The sequence below is a fragment of the Mesoplodon densirostris genome, chromosome 13, assembly GCF_025265405.1.
Source record: "Mesoplodon densirostris isolate mMesDen1 chromosome 13, mMesDen1 primary haplotype, whole genome shotgun sequence".
In the NCBI taxonomy this organism is placed as follows: Eukaryota; Metazoa; Chordata; class Mammalia; order Artiodactyla; family Ziphiidae; genus Mesoplodon; species Mesoplodon densirostris.
In genome coordinates, this window is record NC_082673.1 from 20,796,863 (window position 1) to 20,815,486 (window position 18,624).

Genomic DNA, 18,624 nt, shown 5'->3' on the forward strand with positions numbered 1-18,624 from the left:
AATTAATCGCCTGGAAATTTTCTCTGACTATAAGAGGTATGTCCATAATGTACCATGTATATATTTATAATGTTCTTAACCCAATTAAAATACTATAATATATAATTATAAAATTATATATCTATATCTATATCTGTATCTGTATCTGTATCTGTATCCGTATCTGTATCTATCTATCCTACTCCTAAACTACAAGTCAGTGAATACAAGCATTTCCCCAGGACATGTGGTAGGTATTCAATCTTTGTTGAATGAATGAGTAAATTCCTCTTTCCAGAATCACCCCTGCTGGTGCTAGTCTCACACCGTATATTCTTCCAACCCTAGTACTTCCTTTGCCATTGTTGCACTCCTTACTGCGCTTTCACCCATGCCCTTCCCTTGTCAGAACAGCAATCTCTGAGTCAAATCCAACTCCCTCTGTTAAGCCTCCACTGATAAACTGCCACCTGCACTTCTGACAGACTGAAAGGATGCTCCCAATGAATCCTGTATCGATACTTCCATTGTCATATGTAAAATATTTTTAACACATTATTTTTTTCATGTCTTTCTTTAACTACTAAGTTGAAAGCCCTTGAGAATGACACAGTCTGGTAATTATTTTTGCCAGCCCAGAACCTAGCAAAATGCTTGCTTCTTAATAGTTTGTTAAATGAATAAATTGATAATTCAGTAAATGATGACTCTTTACCTGCAACAACTGACTTCCAAGCTGATTCAGTAATGGAAACTCACGGCTTCTGCTGCCCGCGTTTGTAATATTGAGGGTGGCATTCATCAAAGTCCATTTTTCTCTCTGGCTTTTTTTCCTGGTTTAAAGAGGTAGTAAAAGCAGGTTAGACATCTCTTTTATCTCAAATAAGGCATTTGTATTTCTGAAGACCTCTTGATTAGTTAACTCCTAATTATCCTGCTTTTATCCAGCCAACTCATTATAATCTCTAGCTAGACATTTTTTTTAACAAAAACATGTTTGCATCTAAAGGGTCTTGGATAAAAATATGTTTGCTTGAGAAGAGCGTTTGAAGAAACTTTCCTAGGCATTTTGCAAGAACAATTCATTCAGGAGTAACGGCACAAACACTTTTTGAGCAACCACTCTTTGCCTGGCAAATCCCTCTAAATAGAAGTCAAATGAAGAGATAAGATTAGACTGGATAAAAGCAGAGAAGCATTGTGTTAGAGCCATTTCTCATAATATGCTGCATTTTCTGACTACTTAGGAATGTAAGAGAGGAATGTGTGGTAGTATATATTTATTTAAAATACAAAGACAATAGGTGTGTTCTGGCTATGTTTTAGGAAACACAAAGAAAACAATGTCAAGTTAATAGCCACCTTGACAAAATATTTAGAAAACCAGAGGTTGGAGGAGATACAATTTTAGCATTCATAAGTTAGACTTGTAGATCTGGTGGCTAGCTGCAAAAAAAAAAGGTATATATATATATATATATATATATATATATATATATATATATATATATATATATATATATTTTTTTTTTTTAATAATTATTCAATGCAACCTCATTTTTGTAAAACACAATTCTAGATATCATAGGGTGTAGAAAATTAAAGAAAATATACTCCCTGCACTCAGAAACTATTATTTTTCAGGGGAGGGTGAGAAAAACCTTCTACTCAGTTTTAGAGGGACTAATTTAGAACTGAGATCAAGGCCTGTTTTGCAGTCTGACAGATGCCACACATGGGTTAAGAAGATCCAATCATAGTTAAATGCAACAAGTTATTAGTTGTTCTATAGTTAGTTTTGAAACCGAGTCCCCCTAAAACCAAGTTTTCTCCCTGAGTTTATGATTAACTTCTCTCTCCAAAACTTTATTCCCTTTCTTGTTCTCTCTGACCTTAATCCTGTACTAACTTAACTCTAACCAACCAGAGTCAGATGACTAAATTGCTCTTGTTGACATCGTTAATGTACTACAATTTCTATGATACATATCATCATTAGTGTACAAAGTCAGGTTATTTCTCCAGGGCCAGATGAACTAAAAGACTCCCAAACTATGGACCACCTGGCTGAGAATTGTAAACCAGAGACATCCTGACACCTGAAGCTATGAGTAAGAAATGTCACAGATGTGTCACAAGATGATGACTAATCACAGCCTCTTTGTTCTTCCCTGTTAAAAAGCACCCCTAACTCAAAGAGCAAGTGGGAGTGGACCTGAGGCTTGTCTCCCATTCCCTTTCTTGGTGCCCTGCAAGAAACCCTTACTTTGCTGCAAACCTGTTGTCAGTGTTTGGCTTTTTGTTCTTCCAGCACACAAACCCTTGTTCAGTTACAGTTTCTGCCACCTGTAGGTTTGCTTGGACTGGGCGGGTCACCAGATAATGGTGGGGAAGGCTGGACTGAGACCAATGGGCACACAGAGGACTCAACCAAACCAATCTTATTTAAATGGTTGTTCAGCACTCGTTCATAAGAAATGCTGAAGAAGATGCTGAAGAAATGCATCCTGTAGGGAGAAATCTAGAGAGAAGGTCATCTGTAGCAGTATTCAGCACTTCTTTTATTTCCCCTTTTTATTTTCAGCTCTGGCTGAATTGTGTTTCCCCACTCAAACAACAAGTCAGATCTGTAAGGAGATTTGTGGCTACCATTTGTTACTTGGGTGTGCACCTTATTGGGTAAGAATTGTTGCACACCAGAAAAAACTAACTTGAAAAGACATACACACCTTGATATTCATAGCAGCACTATTTACAATAGCCAAGACAATGTAAATGTCCATCAATAGTTGGATAGATAAAGTAATATATATATATATAACTTTATTTATATATATATATATATATATATATATATATATATATATATATATATATATTACTCAGCCATAATTAAAGAATGAAATAATGCCATTTGCAGCAACATGGATGGACCTAGAGATTATCATACTGAGTGAAGTAAGTCAGGCAGTGAAAGACAAATATCATATGATATCACTTATATGTGGAATCTAAAATAGACGCAGATGAATTTATTTACAAAACAGAAACAGGCTCATAGGCATAAAAAGCAAACTTACAGTTACCAAAGGGGAAAGGGGGTAGGGGAGAGATAAATTAGGAGTCTGGGATTAGTAGATACAAATACTATGTATAAAATAGATAAACAGCAGAGTTCTAATGTATAGCACAAGGAACTATATTCAGTATCCTGTAATAAACCATAATGGAAAATAATATGAAAAAATATATGTATAACTGAATAACCTTGCTGTACACCAGAAACTAACACATTGTAAACCAACTGTACTTTAAGAAACAAAAAAGTGGTCACACACCATTTTCACACACAGGAACTTAGCAAAGTCTATTACCTTGCAACCATTAATTGTACTTTTGCTGAAATTCTTATTAAATCTCTTTCATCCTTAATTATGGATTTCCAAAAAAGTGTTTCATCTTCCTTTATAAACCTTGGCCAGGAAAACTATCTTACTGGAATTGACTCTACTTATTGGTAAATGAATATGGTATATGAAAACTCATAGAGAGCCGTGCCACTCAATTTTGCCAAATTTCTCACTGTTACAAGTCTTGTTTAGTTATATTTCTGCTGTTACACACCTGTGCTAGTGGACATCATTATCCAGAGGAGTATGCTTTAGTACAGAGTTTTATTTTGAAGATAACAAGTGGCTGAAATTTTAATCTACTGTGCAAGTGAACGGGTGAGTGGAACAAACATTGTTTATTTACTCAGAGGAAGCTCTTCACTTTTTATCTGAAGACAAGATTTCAGGATTAATAGAAATCTTCATCAAACTTCACATATTTTAATTCAATAGAGGTAGGTTTTGGATAAATCCCTATCATTATAGCTATAACCACGTTCATAACTGCATTGAGTTAGTTTAGGAACATGGTCTGGCCTAAATGTTTATAGGTCATACCAATATCTATCTATCAATTTTTCTACTATCATCTATCTATCTAACTATTTATTATGTAGTTAGTAGCTAGCTAGCTAGCTGGCTATAGATATACATATCATCTGTAATATCTCCATTTTACAGTTAAGAAGTTGAAAATCAGAAATAATAAGTAACATTTAGTGAGTGGAATGTCAGAATTAAAGATTCTCTTTCAATTCAAAACACTATTGACACCCTTGCCCCGTTCATGAAGGCATATTCTACAAAAATCTAACAGGTAAAATACTATCAATTTTGAAATAAACTTTTTTTTTGTTTGTTGTTTGTTTGTTTTTGTGGTGCGCAGACCTCTCACTGCTGTGGCCTCTCCCGTTGCGGAGCACAGGCTCTGGATGCACAGGCTCAGTGGCCATGGCTCATGGGCCCAGCCGCTCTGTGGCATGTGGGATCTTCCTGGACTGGGGCACGAACCCGTGTCCCCTGCATCGGCAGGCAGACTCTCACCCACTGTGCCACCAGGGAAGCCTGAAATAAACGTTTTTGAGGACATGTCTCAATGACTTATTACAAAATCTGAGGGTTAGGGAGCTCTCTTTTAAGACAGTCTTGATGCCACCCTCTCCTCTTCCCATACTTGATTCCATCATTTGAGGTCCTAAGTGGCACCTTATAGTGGAGAGGGGAGGAAGGAGGTCTACTGTCTCTGAAAGGCATGTATATTAAAGTAGAAGTGAGCAGTGAGGCACTGGGAAGAAGCTTCCTTTACTTAAAAAGTGAGCATGGTTAGTTACATAAATTTTATCAGTCAGATAATGTTTTATTTCAAAAGTTTCTGAGAGCCTAGCCCAGATAAGAGGCAAAAGAAAAAGAAAGAATTGCTGGGTATGTTCGCAAGAATGATGATGAGGGAATCTGACCTGAGAGGTAAGTTTCTGGGTTTGGAGAATCTGGAGTGGGCCTTGAAAGGGGAAAACACTGGAAGACATGAAGCCAAGGAATAATATATTCTATTTTACAGCTGTACCTAAGACTAACTTTCTTGTTAATTAAGGAATATAAAACACTTTGAAACTAGGTTAGAGTTTTCAAAATTAACGATAAATTATCTAGAGCAAGTTACTTAATGTTGGATTACAATATTCACTGCTGATAAAGAAGTAATATTCTCTGTACTTTCTTGGAGAGTAAGCTTGGTAATCAAGTGTATAGATGCAGCCACCATTTCATCACTCATTCATTCTACAAATATTTGATGGGTTCCTATTTGATGCCAAGCACTATAGTAGCCCTGGGAGAGTCAACAGTAATAAGACATCCACGACCACTGCTCTCATGGAGCTCCACCCTTTGAGGCTAGTGTTGATTTCTTATTTTCTTTTCTCTGTTTGAAACTCCCATCCACCAGCACTCTTTTTAGTGTGTCGCTCCCCAGTCTCTGCCATTATTCCTATGCATCTACTTCAGTTCGAACTTTCAGGAATCTCGGTACTTTTTTTTAAGTCTGGATGATTCTAGGTGTGAGGAATACCATAACAACTACTGCTCTAGGTGGCAGAGAGCCACAATTTCCTCCTGAAAGAATTTTTTTAAATCCCATACTTTGATATTCATATGAGCAGGAAGACAGAATCCAGTTTTGTAGATGAGAAAATGTAGGTGAGAAAAATCAAAGCAGGAAGCCAAGGGTTCTTGGCATGCCTACAGGTGTTGAGGACTAATCTTTAAAAGCAAAAATAGTATTAAGCCCTAAAAACTAGAGTGTGAGGCTTTGAATAGTTTTTAAAGTAAGTTGAGGGTGGAAACAGAAATCTGAGCTTGGCTTACATCACTTTTGAATATTGAGCTGGCAACAAACCAATAGACAGCCATTCAAACAAAAGTGAGGGGCTAACTTGAAATAACAAGTCAATGAGATGTGGAGAACTAAAGAAGGTAAAAAAGATGGCAAAATGTTAGGCTGAGGTCAGTAGCAACACTGGAATTTCTCTCTGAAAGGCAAGTGGCAAAATCAGACTAGTTATGGAGTGAGTTTTTAAAGTGTTATTTGACTTAAATTGTGACCCAGGTGTCAACTTCAGTTATATTTTAGCTTCTTAATACCAGTGTATTAGTCAGCTTGGGCTGCCATAGCAAAATACCATAGTCTGCATGTTTAAACAACATAAATTTATTTTCTCATAGTTCTGGAGACTGGGAAATCCAAGATCAAAGTGTTGGCCAGTTCAGTTCAGTTTGTCCACGGAGGTTCTCTCCCTGGTCTGCAGATTGCTGCTTTCTCTTTCTGTCCTCACGTGTCAGAGAGAGAAAGAAAGAGAGACAGAGACAGATAGACAAAGAGACATTTAGAGAGAGACAGAGAGACAGAGAGCAAGTTCTCTTGTGTCTCTTTTCCTAAGGCATTAGTCACATCATGAGGGCTCCACTCTCATGATCTCATCAAAATCTACCTACCTCCCAAAGGTTCCATCTCTAAGTACCATCACAGTGGGCTAACATGTGAATTTCGGGGGGGTGTTGCACAATTAATCCATAGCATTCTATCTCTGAACCTCCAAAATTCATGTCCTACTCATACGCAAAATGCATTCATTTCATCCCAACATCCCCCAAAGTCTTAACTCATTCCAGCATCGACTCAAGAATCTAAAGTCACAGCTAAATACCATCTAAATCAGATACGAGTGAAACTTGAGGTATGATTCATCTTGAGGCAAAATTTGTCTCCAGCTGTGAATCTGTAAAATGAGACAAATTATGCACTTCCAAAATACAGGCATAGGTGGGACAGGCATAGGATAGATATTCCAATTCCAAACAGGAGAAATAGGAAAGAAGGAAAAAGTGATGGGTCCTAAGCAAGTCCAAAACTAGCAAGGAAAATTCCATCAGATTTTAAAACTCAAGAAAAATCCTCTGGTTTGATATTTTGCCTACTGGACCCACTGGGGTGATGGTCCACTATAACCAGTAGGATTAGTTCATTCACCCACTCTGCTGTGGAACATTTCCATGTCCTGTGGAAATGTTGAGCCCTCTCCAAGGTGTCTGTGAATTTCTCAGTCTTAAGTTCCCACAGTTTCCTATAGCTTTTTTTTTTTTTTTTTTTTTTTTTTTTTTTGCAGTACGCGGGCCTCTCACCGCTGTGGCCTCTCCCGTCGCAGAGCACAGGCTCCAGACACGTAGGCCCAGCGGCCACGGCCCACGGGTCCAGTCACTCCGCGGCATGTGGGATCCTCCCGGACCAGGGCACGAACCCGCGTCCCCCGCATCGGCAGGCGGACTCTCAACCACTGCACCACCAGGGAAGCCCTCCTATAGCTTTAAGCTTTTCCTCCTGGGTGTACCAGCTTTGGCTAGCACTTATTTTCAGAGAGGAAACTTAACTCTTTCTGAAGTCAACCTAAGAAATTGACTCTTACACATAACATTCACGAGCATGTTGTACTTCACTGAGGATTTTTGGAGAGGGTTTTAAGGAGCACATGCAACAAATGTAAAAACATTAAATTGACACTAGCCATTTTATTCTTCAAATGATCTTTCACCATTCCAATTCAGGTGGGTTTCCACTGGCTGATTTCTGGCACTGTCCCCACCTCCACATGTCCTCCTTGTTTACCCTTCTTCTTCTCTATTCTCCCCCTTACTCTCAAGAACAAAGCAAAGCCCTCTCCTTGTAACCTACATTTGCCTTTCTTGTCTTGAATACTGCTGACGGTTTCCCAGGCTTCCAACTTCCACCCTCTGCCTCAATTGGTTCATCAAATTCTTTTCTTAAAGTCATTCCCTGCCCAGGGAGAATTATGACACCGAGTGTTAAGATAAATAAATAAATATATATTCCATATATATAATATCTTGATGGATTATATGTATTTCTTTTATAAAATATAAAAAAATAACAAAAAGCATGGAGAGTAAAGGTAATCTCTGATTTTACCATTATAAAGGATAATATTTTAACCTTCCTCATTTTTATTCTTTTTTCTTATAATTTATTTTATGAATTTATATATGCAGATATAACAAAATGGTATAATTAGCAAGTTAACTGATAATTTGTTTTATCCAATTACATATAACAGGTATTTTTCAATGCCATTACATGTTTTTCTACATCACTTCTTATGACTACTAAGTATTTAACTGAATAGAGGAATAGAGCATAATTCATTGGTCTTCTACTATTGCACATGTATTTTTGTTTCTAAATTTGTGCTAATATAAACAACACTTTGAAACACATTCTCAAATGTATACCTTTGCTCCACATACACCCACAATGATTTTTAAAGATAAATTCCTAGAAGTGAGATAGCTACATCAAAGGATATTTGTTTATGCCTTGAATAGTGTTGTTAAAGCCTTTTCAGGCAGCCCAGCTAGAGATAACCCACCTTATGTTTAATGGGGCCATGTCCTCTAAGCAGAAAGAGCTCCACCAGGGTCCTGGCAGAGTGAATCGGAGCCAAGACTTATTTATTGTGGTCAAAAAGAGGTTAGAACTTCAACATGAATCCTTTTTTTTGATGACCTAGGGACAGGGACAAGGCACTTTTTCATTCATGTCTACTCCTTGCAATGTATATAAATTCTCATAGACACATATATTGCTTCTCCCACCCCATCTCAAAATGCACACACTCCTGTACACGCACACAGTGTTTCACATTGGCCAGAACAGTGCCCACAGAAGATGTGGCTGCTTTCAAGCAGTTCAAAGAACTCTTAGAGTTTAAAGTTTAATTTTATTTTAAAATACCATTTGCTTTCTGACTGTTTCTGAAGTGTGCAAAAATCACCCGTTCTTCCAGTGACAAATTTAAAAGTGAATTTATACATAAGAATGTAGAGAGATGTTTGTGTGAAGTGGTACTAGACACTGTTATCATCGCAGTATCTGTAAGTGTCCTCTCAGATGAGTAAAATATTCCCTGTTGTGTCAAGTGCCCTGTAGCTGCATTACATCCTCCCTCCCATTAAAGTACCACTTAGTACAATGGGGTGCAATTAAATCAATAGAGCGTTGGTGGTCTGAAAGGTAGCGCTCTTCCAAAGTGCTTCATTTACTCCTCTGGGTTAGTAATTGGTGGTTTGGTGGGTTATTCAGAAGTAAGAAAATATTTCAGATCTAGACTAAATGGGACGGAAATTATTATATTTGATTAGCATATTTTCAATTCATCTTTTCTACAGACATAGCCTTCATTTATCATTATCTTTTCTAAGGACTAATAGAACAATAATACCCTTATGTAGCATACTCTATAATGTTTTGTGGGAAAAATGATTTCTGGATTTTCCCCTGAATGTATTTTATTCTTCTCTTGTGTTTTGTCTTTCAGCTTGAATCAGAAATTCATACAGAAGTGGTTATTTCTACCATAGGTACAGCCCTAATATATTGTTCATGCTCAGACATATTAAATAAGGATTATATCAATAAAAATTTAGTCCCATGGAGACATTATTAGATTTTCCTTTATCTTAGATTACATGTCATCCTCCTGGTAATATGTGATAGCTGGGTGATTTATGTGTTCTTAAATTTTTAAAATATTTCACTATCTGACTTTATAGCTTTTTTTAGCTAGTTTTTCAGAAGTTTCTAACTCTACAAATTTAGTTTCTTCCATTTCTCTACCTAAAGATTGATATGAAAAGCTTTTTAATATCTTTGCCATTTTTGAGTTATAATAAATTTCATGTTCCTCTTGGTTTATTAGGTCTATTTTTTTCTCAATTACATTTTCCTCAATATGGAGTATTTATGAAATTCTATCTTGTTGCTTTAGTCTTACAGCTAGCACTTTATCCTGATTTATCTTTTCCCCTTTAAATTTAAATTAATGCTATGTATTGTTGCTTTTCTCTTATTAATATTTATTTCTAGGACCTTTAAATAACAGTTTTTTGTATACTTTTCTTGAATTTCTATCAGCTGTTTCTTTCTGCTTTGCAATAGAAATTGTATGTAGTGCTTTTTTAAAGTTTTATACTTATGATATTATTCAGTATAATATAATTATTTCCCAAACTTTTGTCTTTAATATAAACTGTCTGTGGATTGCCCAGCTCTCTAATGCTTCTACTTTAAATTTACACAATAGAACATTCTTAAGCTATGCAAGTGGTAACCTGCATTAAAAAAAAAACCAACAACTCAGAAAACAAAAAACAAGACAACCAGGTCCAAAATGGAGTTCCTTAGGCTAAGCCTCACATCAACAAACTGAGACTTCATTACAGTTTTGGCTCTCCCAGATATGGAATCTTGAACCAGTCAGTCAGGAAGGTCTGATCAGCATTAGTTAGGTCACCTGCCTAAGAGACTCTGCCATCCTCTAAAGGAAAGTAACTTCGAAATCACCACCTCACTTTTTTTTTTTTAGTATAACTTCATTTGTTCTTGCTTCCTTCACCCATAAAGTCTTTCATTTTGTACAGCTCCTAAGAGCTCCTTTCTATCTGCTAGATTGGATCCTGCCCTATTTGAATCATTTTTTGCTCAAATAAACTCTTAAAATGTTTAGCATGCCTCAGTTTAACTTTTAATACCCAGTTCCCTCTATTTCCCCTTTTCTAGGCTTAGTATCCAACAGAGACTTTTTGTGGAGTAGACAGAATCAGCTTCCAGGATTTCTGCCTCAGAACACGCAGGTGCTCACCCACATGTATGCAGCGATTTAGAGAGGTTCTCTAGGAATTTGCTTCTCCACTTGTGGACCCCAAACAGCTGCTCTGGCATCACCTAAAAACTTGTTAGAAACAGACTCTCAGCTTCCAACCGAGACCTGCTCAATCAGAACTTACTTTCATAAGACCCCCAGGAGATTTCCATGCACATTCAAGTTTGAGAAGCCCCTTTTGGATAACTCAGTGGAGAGCTGGAAGTCTCCTTTCCTCCTGGGGTGGGAAGAGGGGTGAATATGGACCACATGTCAAATGGCTGAATAGTAAAATCAATATTTGGCTGAAGCCAAGGTTGAGGCCAATAATCATTATTATAGAATGTCTGGGATACAAGAATAAATTTGGAACTTTACCACAATTCAAATAACATATATATTAATATTAATCACTTACATTTAAAGGTTCAGTTTTTTATAATTTGATATTATAATTCAGAAACAATATTTTTTCAGTACTGTCAACTTCTAGATTGCTCCTGCAGGCACTCTGCTATATGTTAGTATAGAAAATAGATGCCTCCTTTCTACTGATGACACTGGAGAAATCAGATATGCCTCAAAAAATGTTATGACCTAAAAAACTTATATATCTAAAAATATTAACAGCATTTTCTAGGCTTATTTGCTTTAATGCTATGAACACTAATACAGAAATAATTTTACAAAGATTAGAATCATAAACTTATCTATGCTTTGTTATTCTGCTTTACAGTATTTAAATTTTCATAAATACTGTTGACTCAAAAAGTATATAATGTTCTCCCCAGGGTTATCTAACTTATTACTTTAATATTCTTACTGTCTCCTTAACTACTTTTTTAACTTGTTGAAATAAAAAGAAAATGGTTTCACTTGAAGTGAAGAGTTTACAAAGTGCTCATCAATTATCATGATATTTTATTCTGGCAATAAAAACTGCACAATTCTATCTCAACTGATTGATAGGATTTTAATATATAAAAACATAGATTTTCACCAAAAAGATAGCTTGGATATTTTCCTAAATATGAAACTAAATATTCAGATATTAACAAAAACCTGAAAATCATGCTTTGTACTCCTCATGGTTGTTACTGATTGTGTAAAATGCTAACCTACTGTACTCACATCCTCATTGATCATTCATAATTTCTGATTTAACAGAAATGATACTGAAGTATGCTTTTGCCTGAAGATTAAACCCTCGGAGTCAATTTTGGTCGAATAATAGGCTAAAGCAAAACATCACTGTTTCCCCGATTCATTACGGAAGCTACAGTTTTATATTGTGCCTAATAGAGTATTTTATCAGCACTGCAATGGTTATTTTTATGACACATTTTTTTCTTATATATATCTTCTTATCATGTGCTTTAGTTTTTTAATGTACCAAACTTTATTCACTTTGTTTTCAAAAACAGAGTGAATTGGAAAACTTTTCTGTAAGAAAACTACATGTAACAAAAATTTTAAAAGAAAATATTTTCTTCTACTTTTGCAAATTAAGTATATAAATTCTTTCCAAACATGCACATTACTAGAATTAATCTCTCATTTAAAATGAGAAGTTTTCAGCCTGTTACAGAACACAGAAGGTTTTTATTTATTTATAGTTGTCCCCAGTATCCATGGGGGATTGGTTCCAGGATCTCCAAGGAGGCCAAAATTCATGGATGCTCAAGTCACACATATAAAATGACCTAGTATTTGCATATATCTTAAACCTATGCTCCCTATACTTTAAATCGTTTCTAGAATATAGTACTTAACACAATGTAAATGCTACATAGCTAGTTGTAAATACAAGGTAAATGTTATGTAATTAGTTGCTATACTGTGGCAAATTCAGCCTTTGCTTTTTGGAAATTTCTGGAATTTCCTTTTTCTGAATGTTTTTAATCTGAGGTAGGTTGAATCCAAGGATGCAGAACTCATAGGTATTGATTTCCGACTGTATTTATTTATTTATTTATGTGTACTTTGCACGTTGGTATTGAATGCTTTGAATCTGGTCACTTTTTCAATTGCTAGTATACTGATCTTTTGATATCTAAGGTTCAATAATTTTTAATTGAATAACTGTATTCAATCTTGTATATAACTTCTTAATCATTAAAGATTACTTGATTTTTCTAAAATTAAATTTATTCTATTCTATTTTCTTAAGTTTTCATAAACAGATTCCAAGCCCTACTTTATATATATATATATATATATATATATATATATATATATATATATATATATATATATATATAAATTTATTTTATGTTTTATTTATTTATTTTTGGCTGTGTTGGGTCTTTGTTGCTGTGTGCAGTCTTTCTCTATTTGTGGCATGCAGGGGCTATCTCCATTGTGGTGCGCGGGCTTCTCTTGTTGAGGAGCACAGGCTCTAGGTGCCTGGGCTTCAGTAGTTGTGGCGTGTGGGCTCAGTAGTTGTGGCTCGCGGGTTCTAGAGTGTAGGCTTAGTAGTGTAGGTTCTAGAGTGTAGGCTTAGTTGCTCTACGGCATGTGGGATCTTCCTGGACCAGGGCTCAATCCCATGTCCCCTGCATTGGCAAGTGGATTATTAACCACTGTGCCACCACAGAAGCCCCCAAGCCCTAACTTTGAATTCTAGAAACTGCATATTTAAAAAGTATATATATATATATATATATATATATATATATATATATATATATATAATTTCTTATATTATTTGAAAGCTCTACTATTCCTCTGAGAATAATCTATATTTATCATTTCTATTGCTATCATGATAACTTTGATGATCAGTCGGACCACCTGTAGGAGACAAGGAGGAAGGATAGCCTTCAAGTTCAATATTTAATAATTATCCCCATTCTAACTAATTAACTAAATCTCTGAGGGAAAATGTTATATAGATTTCTGTGACAAATAAATAAAGTGAGATTATGTGACTAAGCATTGATTTGACAGAGATTCAAGACAAATTCATCTATCTATACAGATTGAAAAGTATCTAAAGCAATCCAATCAATGTAATGTTGGTAAAGAAGAATGTGGAAATGCCAGATGACTATCAACTACAATGCCTATAGTACTGGCTGTCTAATGACCAGGAAGGAAAATAATTGCTTTCATTTTATTATAGAGATATTCTCATTGAGGTTGAAAATGAATAAACAAGACACTGCTAGTAGTAGTCACTGCAAAAAGTAAAATAGAGAACAGAAAGTGGGGATGTTAAGATATAAAAACATAAGATATTCAAGCATAGCCCAGGCATCAGCTAAAGTCATAGTTTCTTATATCAAAAAGAAGTAGACAAAAGGTTATGGGTTGTGTTTCAAGCTTGTGGTCTATTGTCTGTGTATCGAGAATAGAATAATGAAATAATGAATGAATTTATGTTACATTAGCATATGAAATTTGACAGCACAGGATGATTACAATATAAATCTACCAATTGGGGTTTATTCATAGAGATAAATTGTAGAAATATGTGTACCAAAAAACGATGGCCAGTGTGGGGTAAAATAGAATCAAGAAGGTACCAAATTACCCAAGATATTATCAATAGCTTTCACAATTTATCTACTATACATTTAAAAATAAATATACATAAGGTGACCAAACTGATATTGATTCTTTCTATCACACTGGTAGGAAGCATATCCTAGTTTATACCTAGATGATTTTGAATGGATGAGTTTTTGTTTGTTAGAAAAAATGTCTTATATAGTTAATAAAGACCTATTTTTCTTAATACATTATTATCATTTTTTTCTAGTACAATTCTATGTAGTAAAACATGGCATTTCCTTACTGTCTTTTTAATAAACATGCTTTTTTAACTGGGTCAGGCTCATAAATACTGCTTCCAGTTCTTTCAATCAGGACAGTTAAAAGGTGCCTGTAGATGGCCTGAGCATCCTCACAAATCTTGGGTATAGAAAAGGCCCAGAGACCCCTATCCTCTTAAGCAATAGGCTGTATCACTACATGGTAGGTTGACTACAAAATTTATTGCCCAAACGGAGACACTTTTGAAAGTGAAAGGGAGTGCTATTAATAATTACACCTGGACAACAGGCATAAACCACAACTATCTGGGGCAAACCAGGACATATGGTCATCCTATTATATGGAGACAGTACAATGATGTATGGATGGTATCTTTGAAGCCTAAAATGTAACTTGGTTTGGAATTTTTTCTGAACTAGAATATCTTGTCTTGTCTATGTGTAAGTTCTCTTTCCTCATAGCTAGGCTATTACAGAGTTTTGTAGGGAAACAAACTCCTTTTTCCCCATTTTAAAAGAAATATAAGCCAACATCTATCTTAGATGCTGTTTAGATGTGGAGGATAATTTGAAGATGGGATGTATTGCAGTATTGGTAGTTATCTTTACTCCAAGAGCTTTACTCGAAGAGCTAGTGCTCTTTTGATATTGATAATATGATAAGAGCTTCTGAAGAGCTATGGTTTAAGTCATTTTTCCTAGAATTTATTTGAATGAATTCTTAGTATGATATCAGTTATGATTTTATTAGTTTCTAATTGTATTGAATTATTATAAGAGAGAGTAATTTTTAAAAATATGTTAAACTTTATATTGTGGCCAAATTAAACATATAAAGGAAATGTTTATTCTCTACCCAAGGGATATATCTATTAAGCCAATTATTATTCGGTTCTTCTATGAATTACATTTTGGCTATTAAATCTGTCAAATTCTGTAAGAGATATACTAAAGTTTCATACACTAATTTATTCAACACTTTATTGCACTGTTTATTTTTTGTTTTATGTATTTAAACTATCTATTGCTGACATATGATATGAATTTATTATTGTGTGCGTATTTAAGGCTGCTTATATCTTCTTCATGACTTGTGATATTTCTCATTAGACAGTGTCACTTTTTATCCTTTTCTGATGTTTTTAGCCTTATAATTCACCTCATTATATATCCATTCTAGCTTTCTTTTATTCTCATTTGCCTGGTATCTCTTTGTCCATCTTTTTATTTTCAATCTTTTTTTTACTCACTGAATTTTACTTGTGTGTATCAGTTTAGATAGGAAAATACTATGTTTCACTGACAATTTAACCCTGACATTTCAGAGACTTAAAAAAAAAAGGCAAAAACAAAGTGTATTTTTGTCTCTTACTAAATCCAATGAAGTTTTTTTATTTTTTTGACTTTCTATCTCCATTGCCCTCTACCCGTTGTTGCAATAACTCAGGCTGTTTCAGTCTTGTGATTCTGCCATCTCAACAGGAGGTGTCTGTAGTCACTGCAGCAGAAGAGAGACTTGGTACCGATGCCTTCCTATTAAACTATTTGGCTCAGAGCCCATTGGCTAAAACTAGTCATGTGACCCACTGAACTGCAGGAGGCCTGGGAATGTGGTCTTCCATCACCCAAGAAAAAGAGAACTTAATAATGCTTAATACTTTTAATGTCAATGATAATGTGTTTCTTGAAAATAAAGTACAGTTATTTCTTTTTTTTTTTTTTTTTTTTTTTTGCGGTATGCAGGCCTGTCACTGTTGTGGCCTCTCCCATTGCAGAGCACAGGCTCCGGACACGCAGGCTCAGTGGCCATGGCTCATGGGCCTAGCCACTTCGCGGCATGTGGAATCTTCCTGGACCGGGGCACAAACCCATGTCCCCTGCATCGGCAGGCAGACTCTCAACAACTGTGCCACAAGGGAAGCCTTATTTCTGTACTTTTTAATCTTGAATAGTATCTCTATCTTTTACGCAAAGAGTTCATTCTGTTTATACTTAGTAAAGTGAATGATATACTTGATTTAATGAAGCATTTTTGTTCCCTTTTCCTTATTATTTCTAGTGGATCGCATTGCTCTTTTTTCTTTCCTTTTGATCCTTTTTCCTTCATTTTGTTCCTTTTTATTCCATTCATCTTTACTTTTTTCTTTCTCTGTTTTTATATATAATCAGAAACATGTATTTCTGCTAATATCTGAAAACAAGATACCATCTTCTTCTTCCACAGAGTTTTACCTGGTGTATTAGCTGGCTAGGGCTGCTGTAACAAAGTGTTACAAACTGGGGGGCTTAAACAACAGAAATTTATTATCTCACAGTTCTGGAGGCTAGAAGTCTGAAATCAAGGTGTTGGCAGCATTGGCTCCTTCTGAAGCTGAGAGGAGAATCCATTACATTTCTAGACTAGCTTCTGTTGGTTGCTGGCAATCTTTGGCATTCCTTGGCTTGTAGACACATCACTCTGGTCTCTGTCTTCTCTCTGTGTACATCTCTGTGTCAACATTTACCCTCTAAGTATGACCACATCTTAGATGTTACATCTGCAACAACACTGTTTCTTAAAAAAGTCACATTGTGGGGTTAGGACTGAAACATATGAAATTTGGGGAAATACAATTCAATTCATAATACTTGTTTTCCACATATTTTATTTTCCTGTTATCCCTCAACCACATCAACAAAAAAAGCTCTGTAGAAAACTTTTACTTTCCCTCCTTCCCCCTGACTATAATTGCTATCTTTGCTTGAGATAGGTTAGAGCTGTTCATTGTATAGCCTTTATCATTAAGAATGCTTATTTAGTATTTATATTATACATTTTCAGTAATACCCTTATATAGTTAGATTTAATATTTGATATAAAATATAGAGAGACATAATCATGTATGTAATAAATGTATAATTATAAATGTCAATGTTCTTTTCTCACTGCTATATCCTTTATGCTTCATTGTCCCTTATATCAATGTCTCTCATTGGGTTCACTTGTAAATTGGTTAGATTTTCCTTTTTTTGCCTGCATTTTATTTATACGGAGTTTGTAGGTGAATACCTGAATTCTTACATATCCCCAAACATTTTACTTTGATCCCAAAAGATGAATGATGCATTAATTAGTGTCACCTGCAGTCTTTTTTATTGCAAGTTTCTGTAGTTGCTGTTCTATTGTCCCGTTTCCTCCAAAATGCCATATAAAAGCCTAGTATCATTCAGATATATATGTTTTCGATCGTGTGCATCTTGTTTTCCTTCTTGGCATCTTGTAAGATTTCTCTTTATCCTTAGGGTTTTGGAATGTTGCTACTATATGCCCAGGAGGTTACCTGTTCTCCTTCACACCCACAAGTTAGCAAGCCAATCAATCTGAAGACTCAGGACATTCTTTATTTCAGGGAGATTTTCTTCAGAGACTATTTTAGGCTATTGCCTTTCTGTTATCTCTTTTTTTTTTCCCTCCCTCTGAATTTTTGTTGTTCTAATGGATGGGTTTGTTTTGTGTAGGTCTTAGCCTATCAACTGTGATGCTATTGTCTAGGATTGTCTGGGGCACTCACCTGAATTCCTGAGGCTTGTGGTGAGCACGGTTGTATGATGTGGCTGGACCGATTCCTGTGGTTCTTACTATGATTGCAAGACACACCTCAGCAGCAAACATCAGGGAATCTTGAAAAAAAAAATTATCACTCGAAGGTTCTGGAAGATGTACAGCATGCCCAAGAGCCACATAAGGGAGGCTGTAGGGAGAGAGAGAGAGGGAGAGAGAGAGATTGGACCTGAAGTTCTGCCTTTATTGGGGTAGGAGAGTGGGGCACCCAGTGTATGGAGAGTTCATTCTTCATTGGTGAATTTTAAACATAAGAGTGGGAAATAGGGTGTGGGAAGGGAAAATTGGGCACACGGGGCAGTCAGTTTTCTAGGTTACCCAGGGCTTTCTCAAAGGGGGAATTCATGGATGGGGAGGCCTGGTTTCTTATATAATTGTGTAGCTAGTAGCTGCATCATACATCCGGCAATATGTTTATTCAAGGTGAATGCCTTTAGAATGAATGCTTCAGCAATCAGAAAGCTCAATGTCAAGCACTTACATTGTAGGCCTCCCAGATCTACCTTTCAAGTCTTATATCTTTTCCCTTATGATTTTCCTCCCTTTATAATTCTTCTCTGAGCAGTGGGAAGTTTATTACATGTGAAAACTCATAAGTGATCATTCTTTCCTTCAAATCATCTACTGAGACATTTAATTTAAATAATTTTAATACTTTCATTCATATT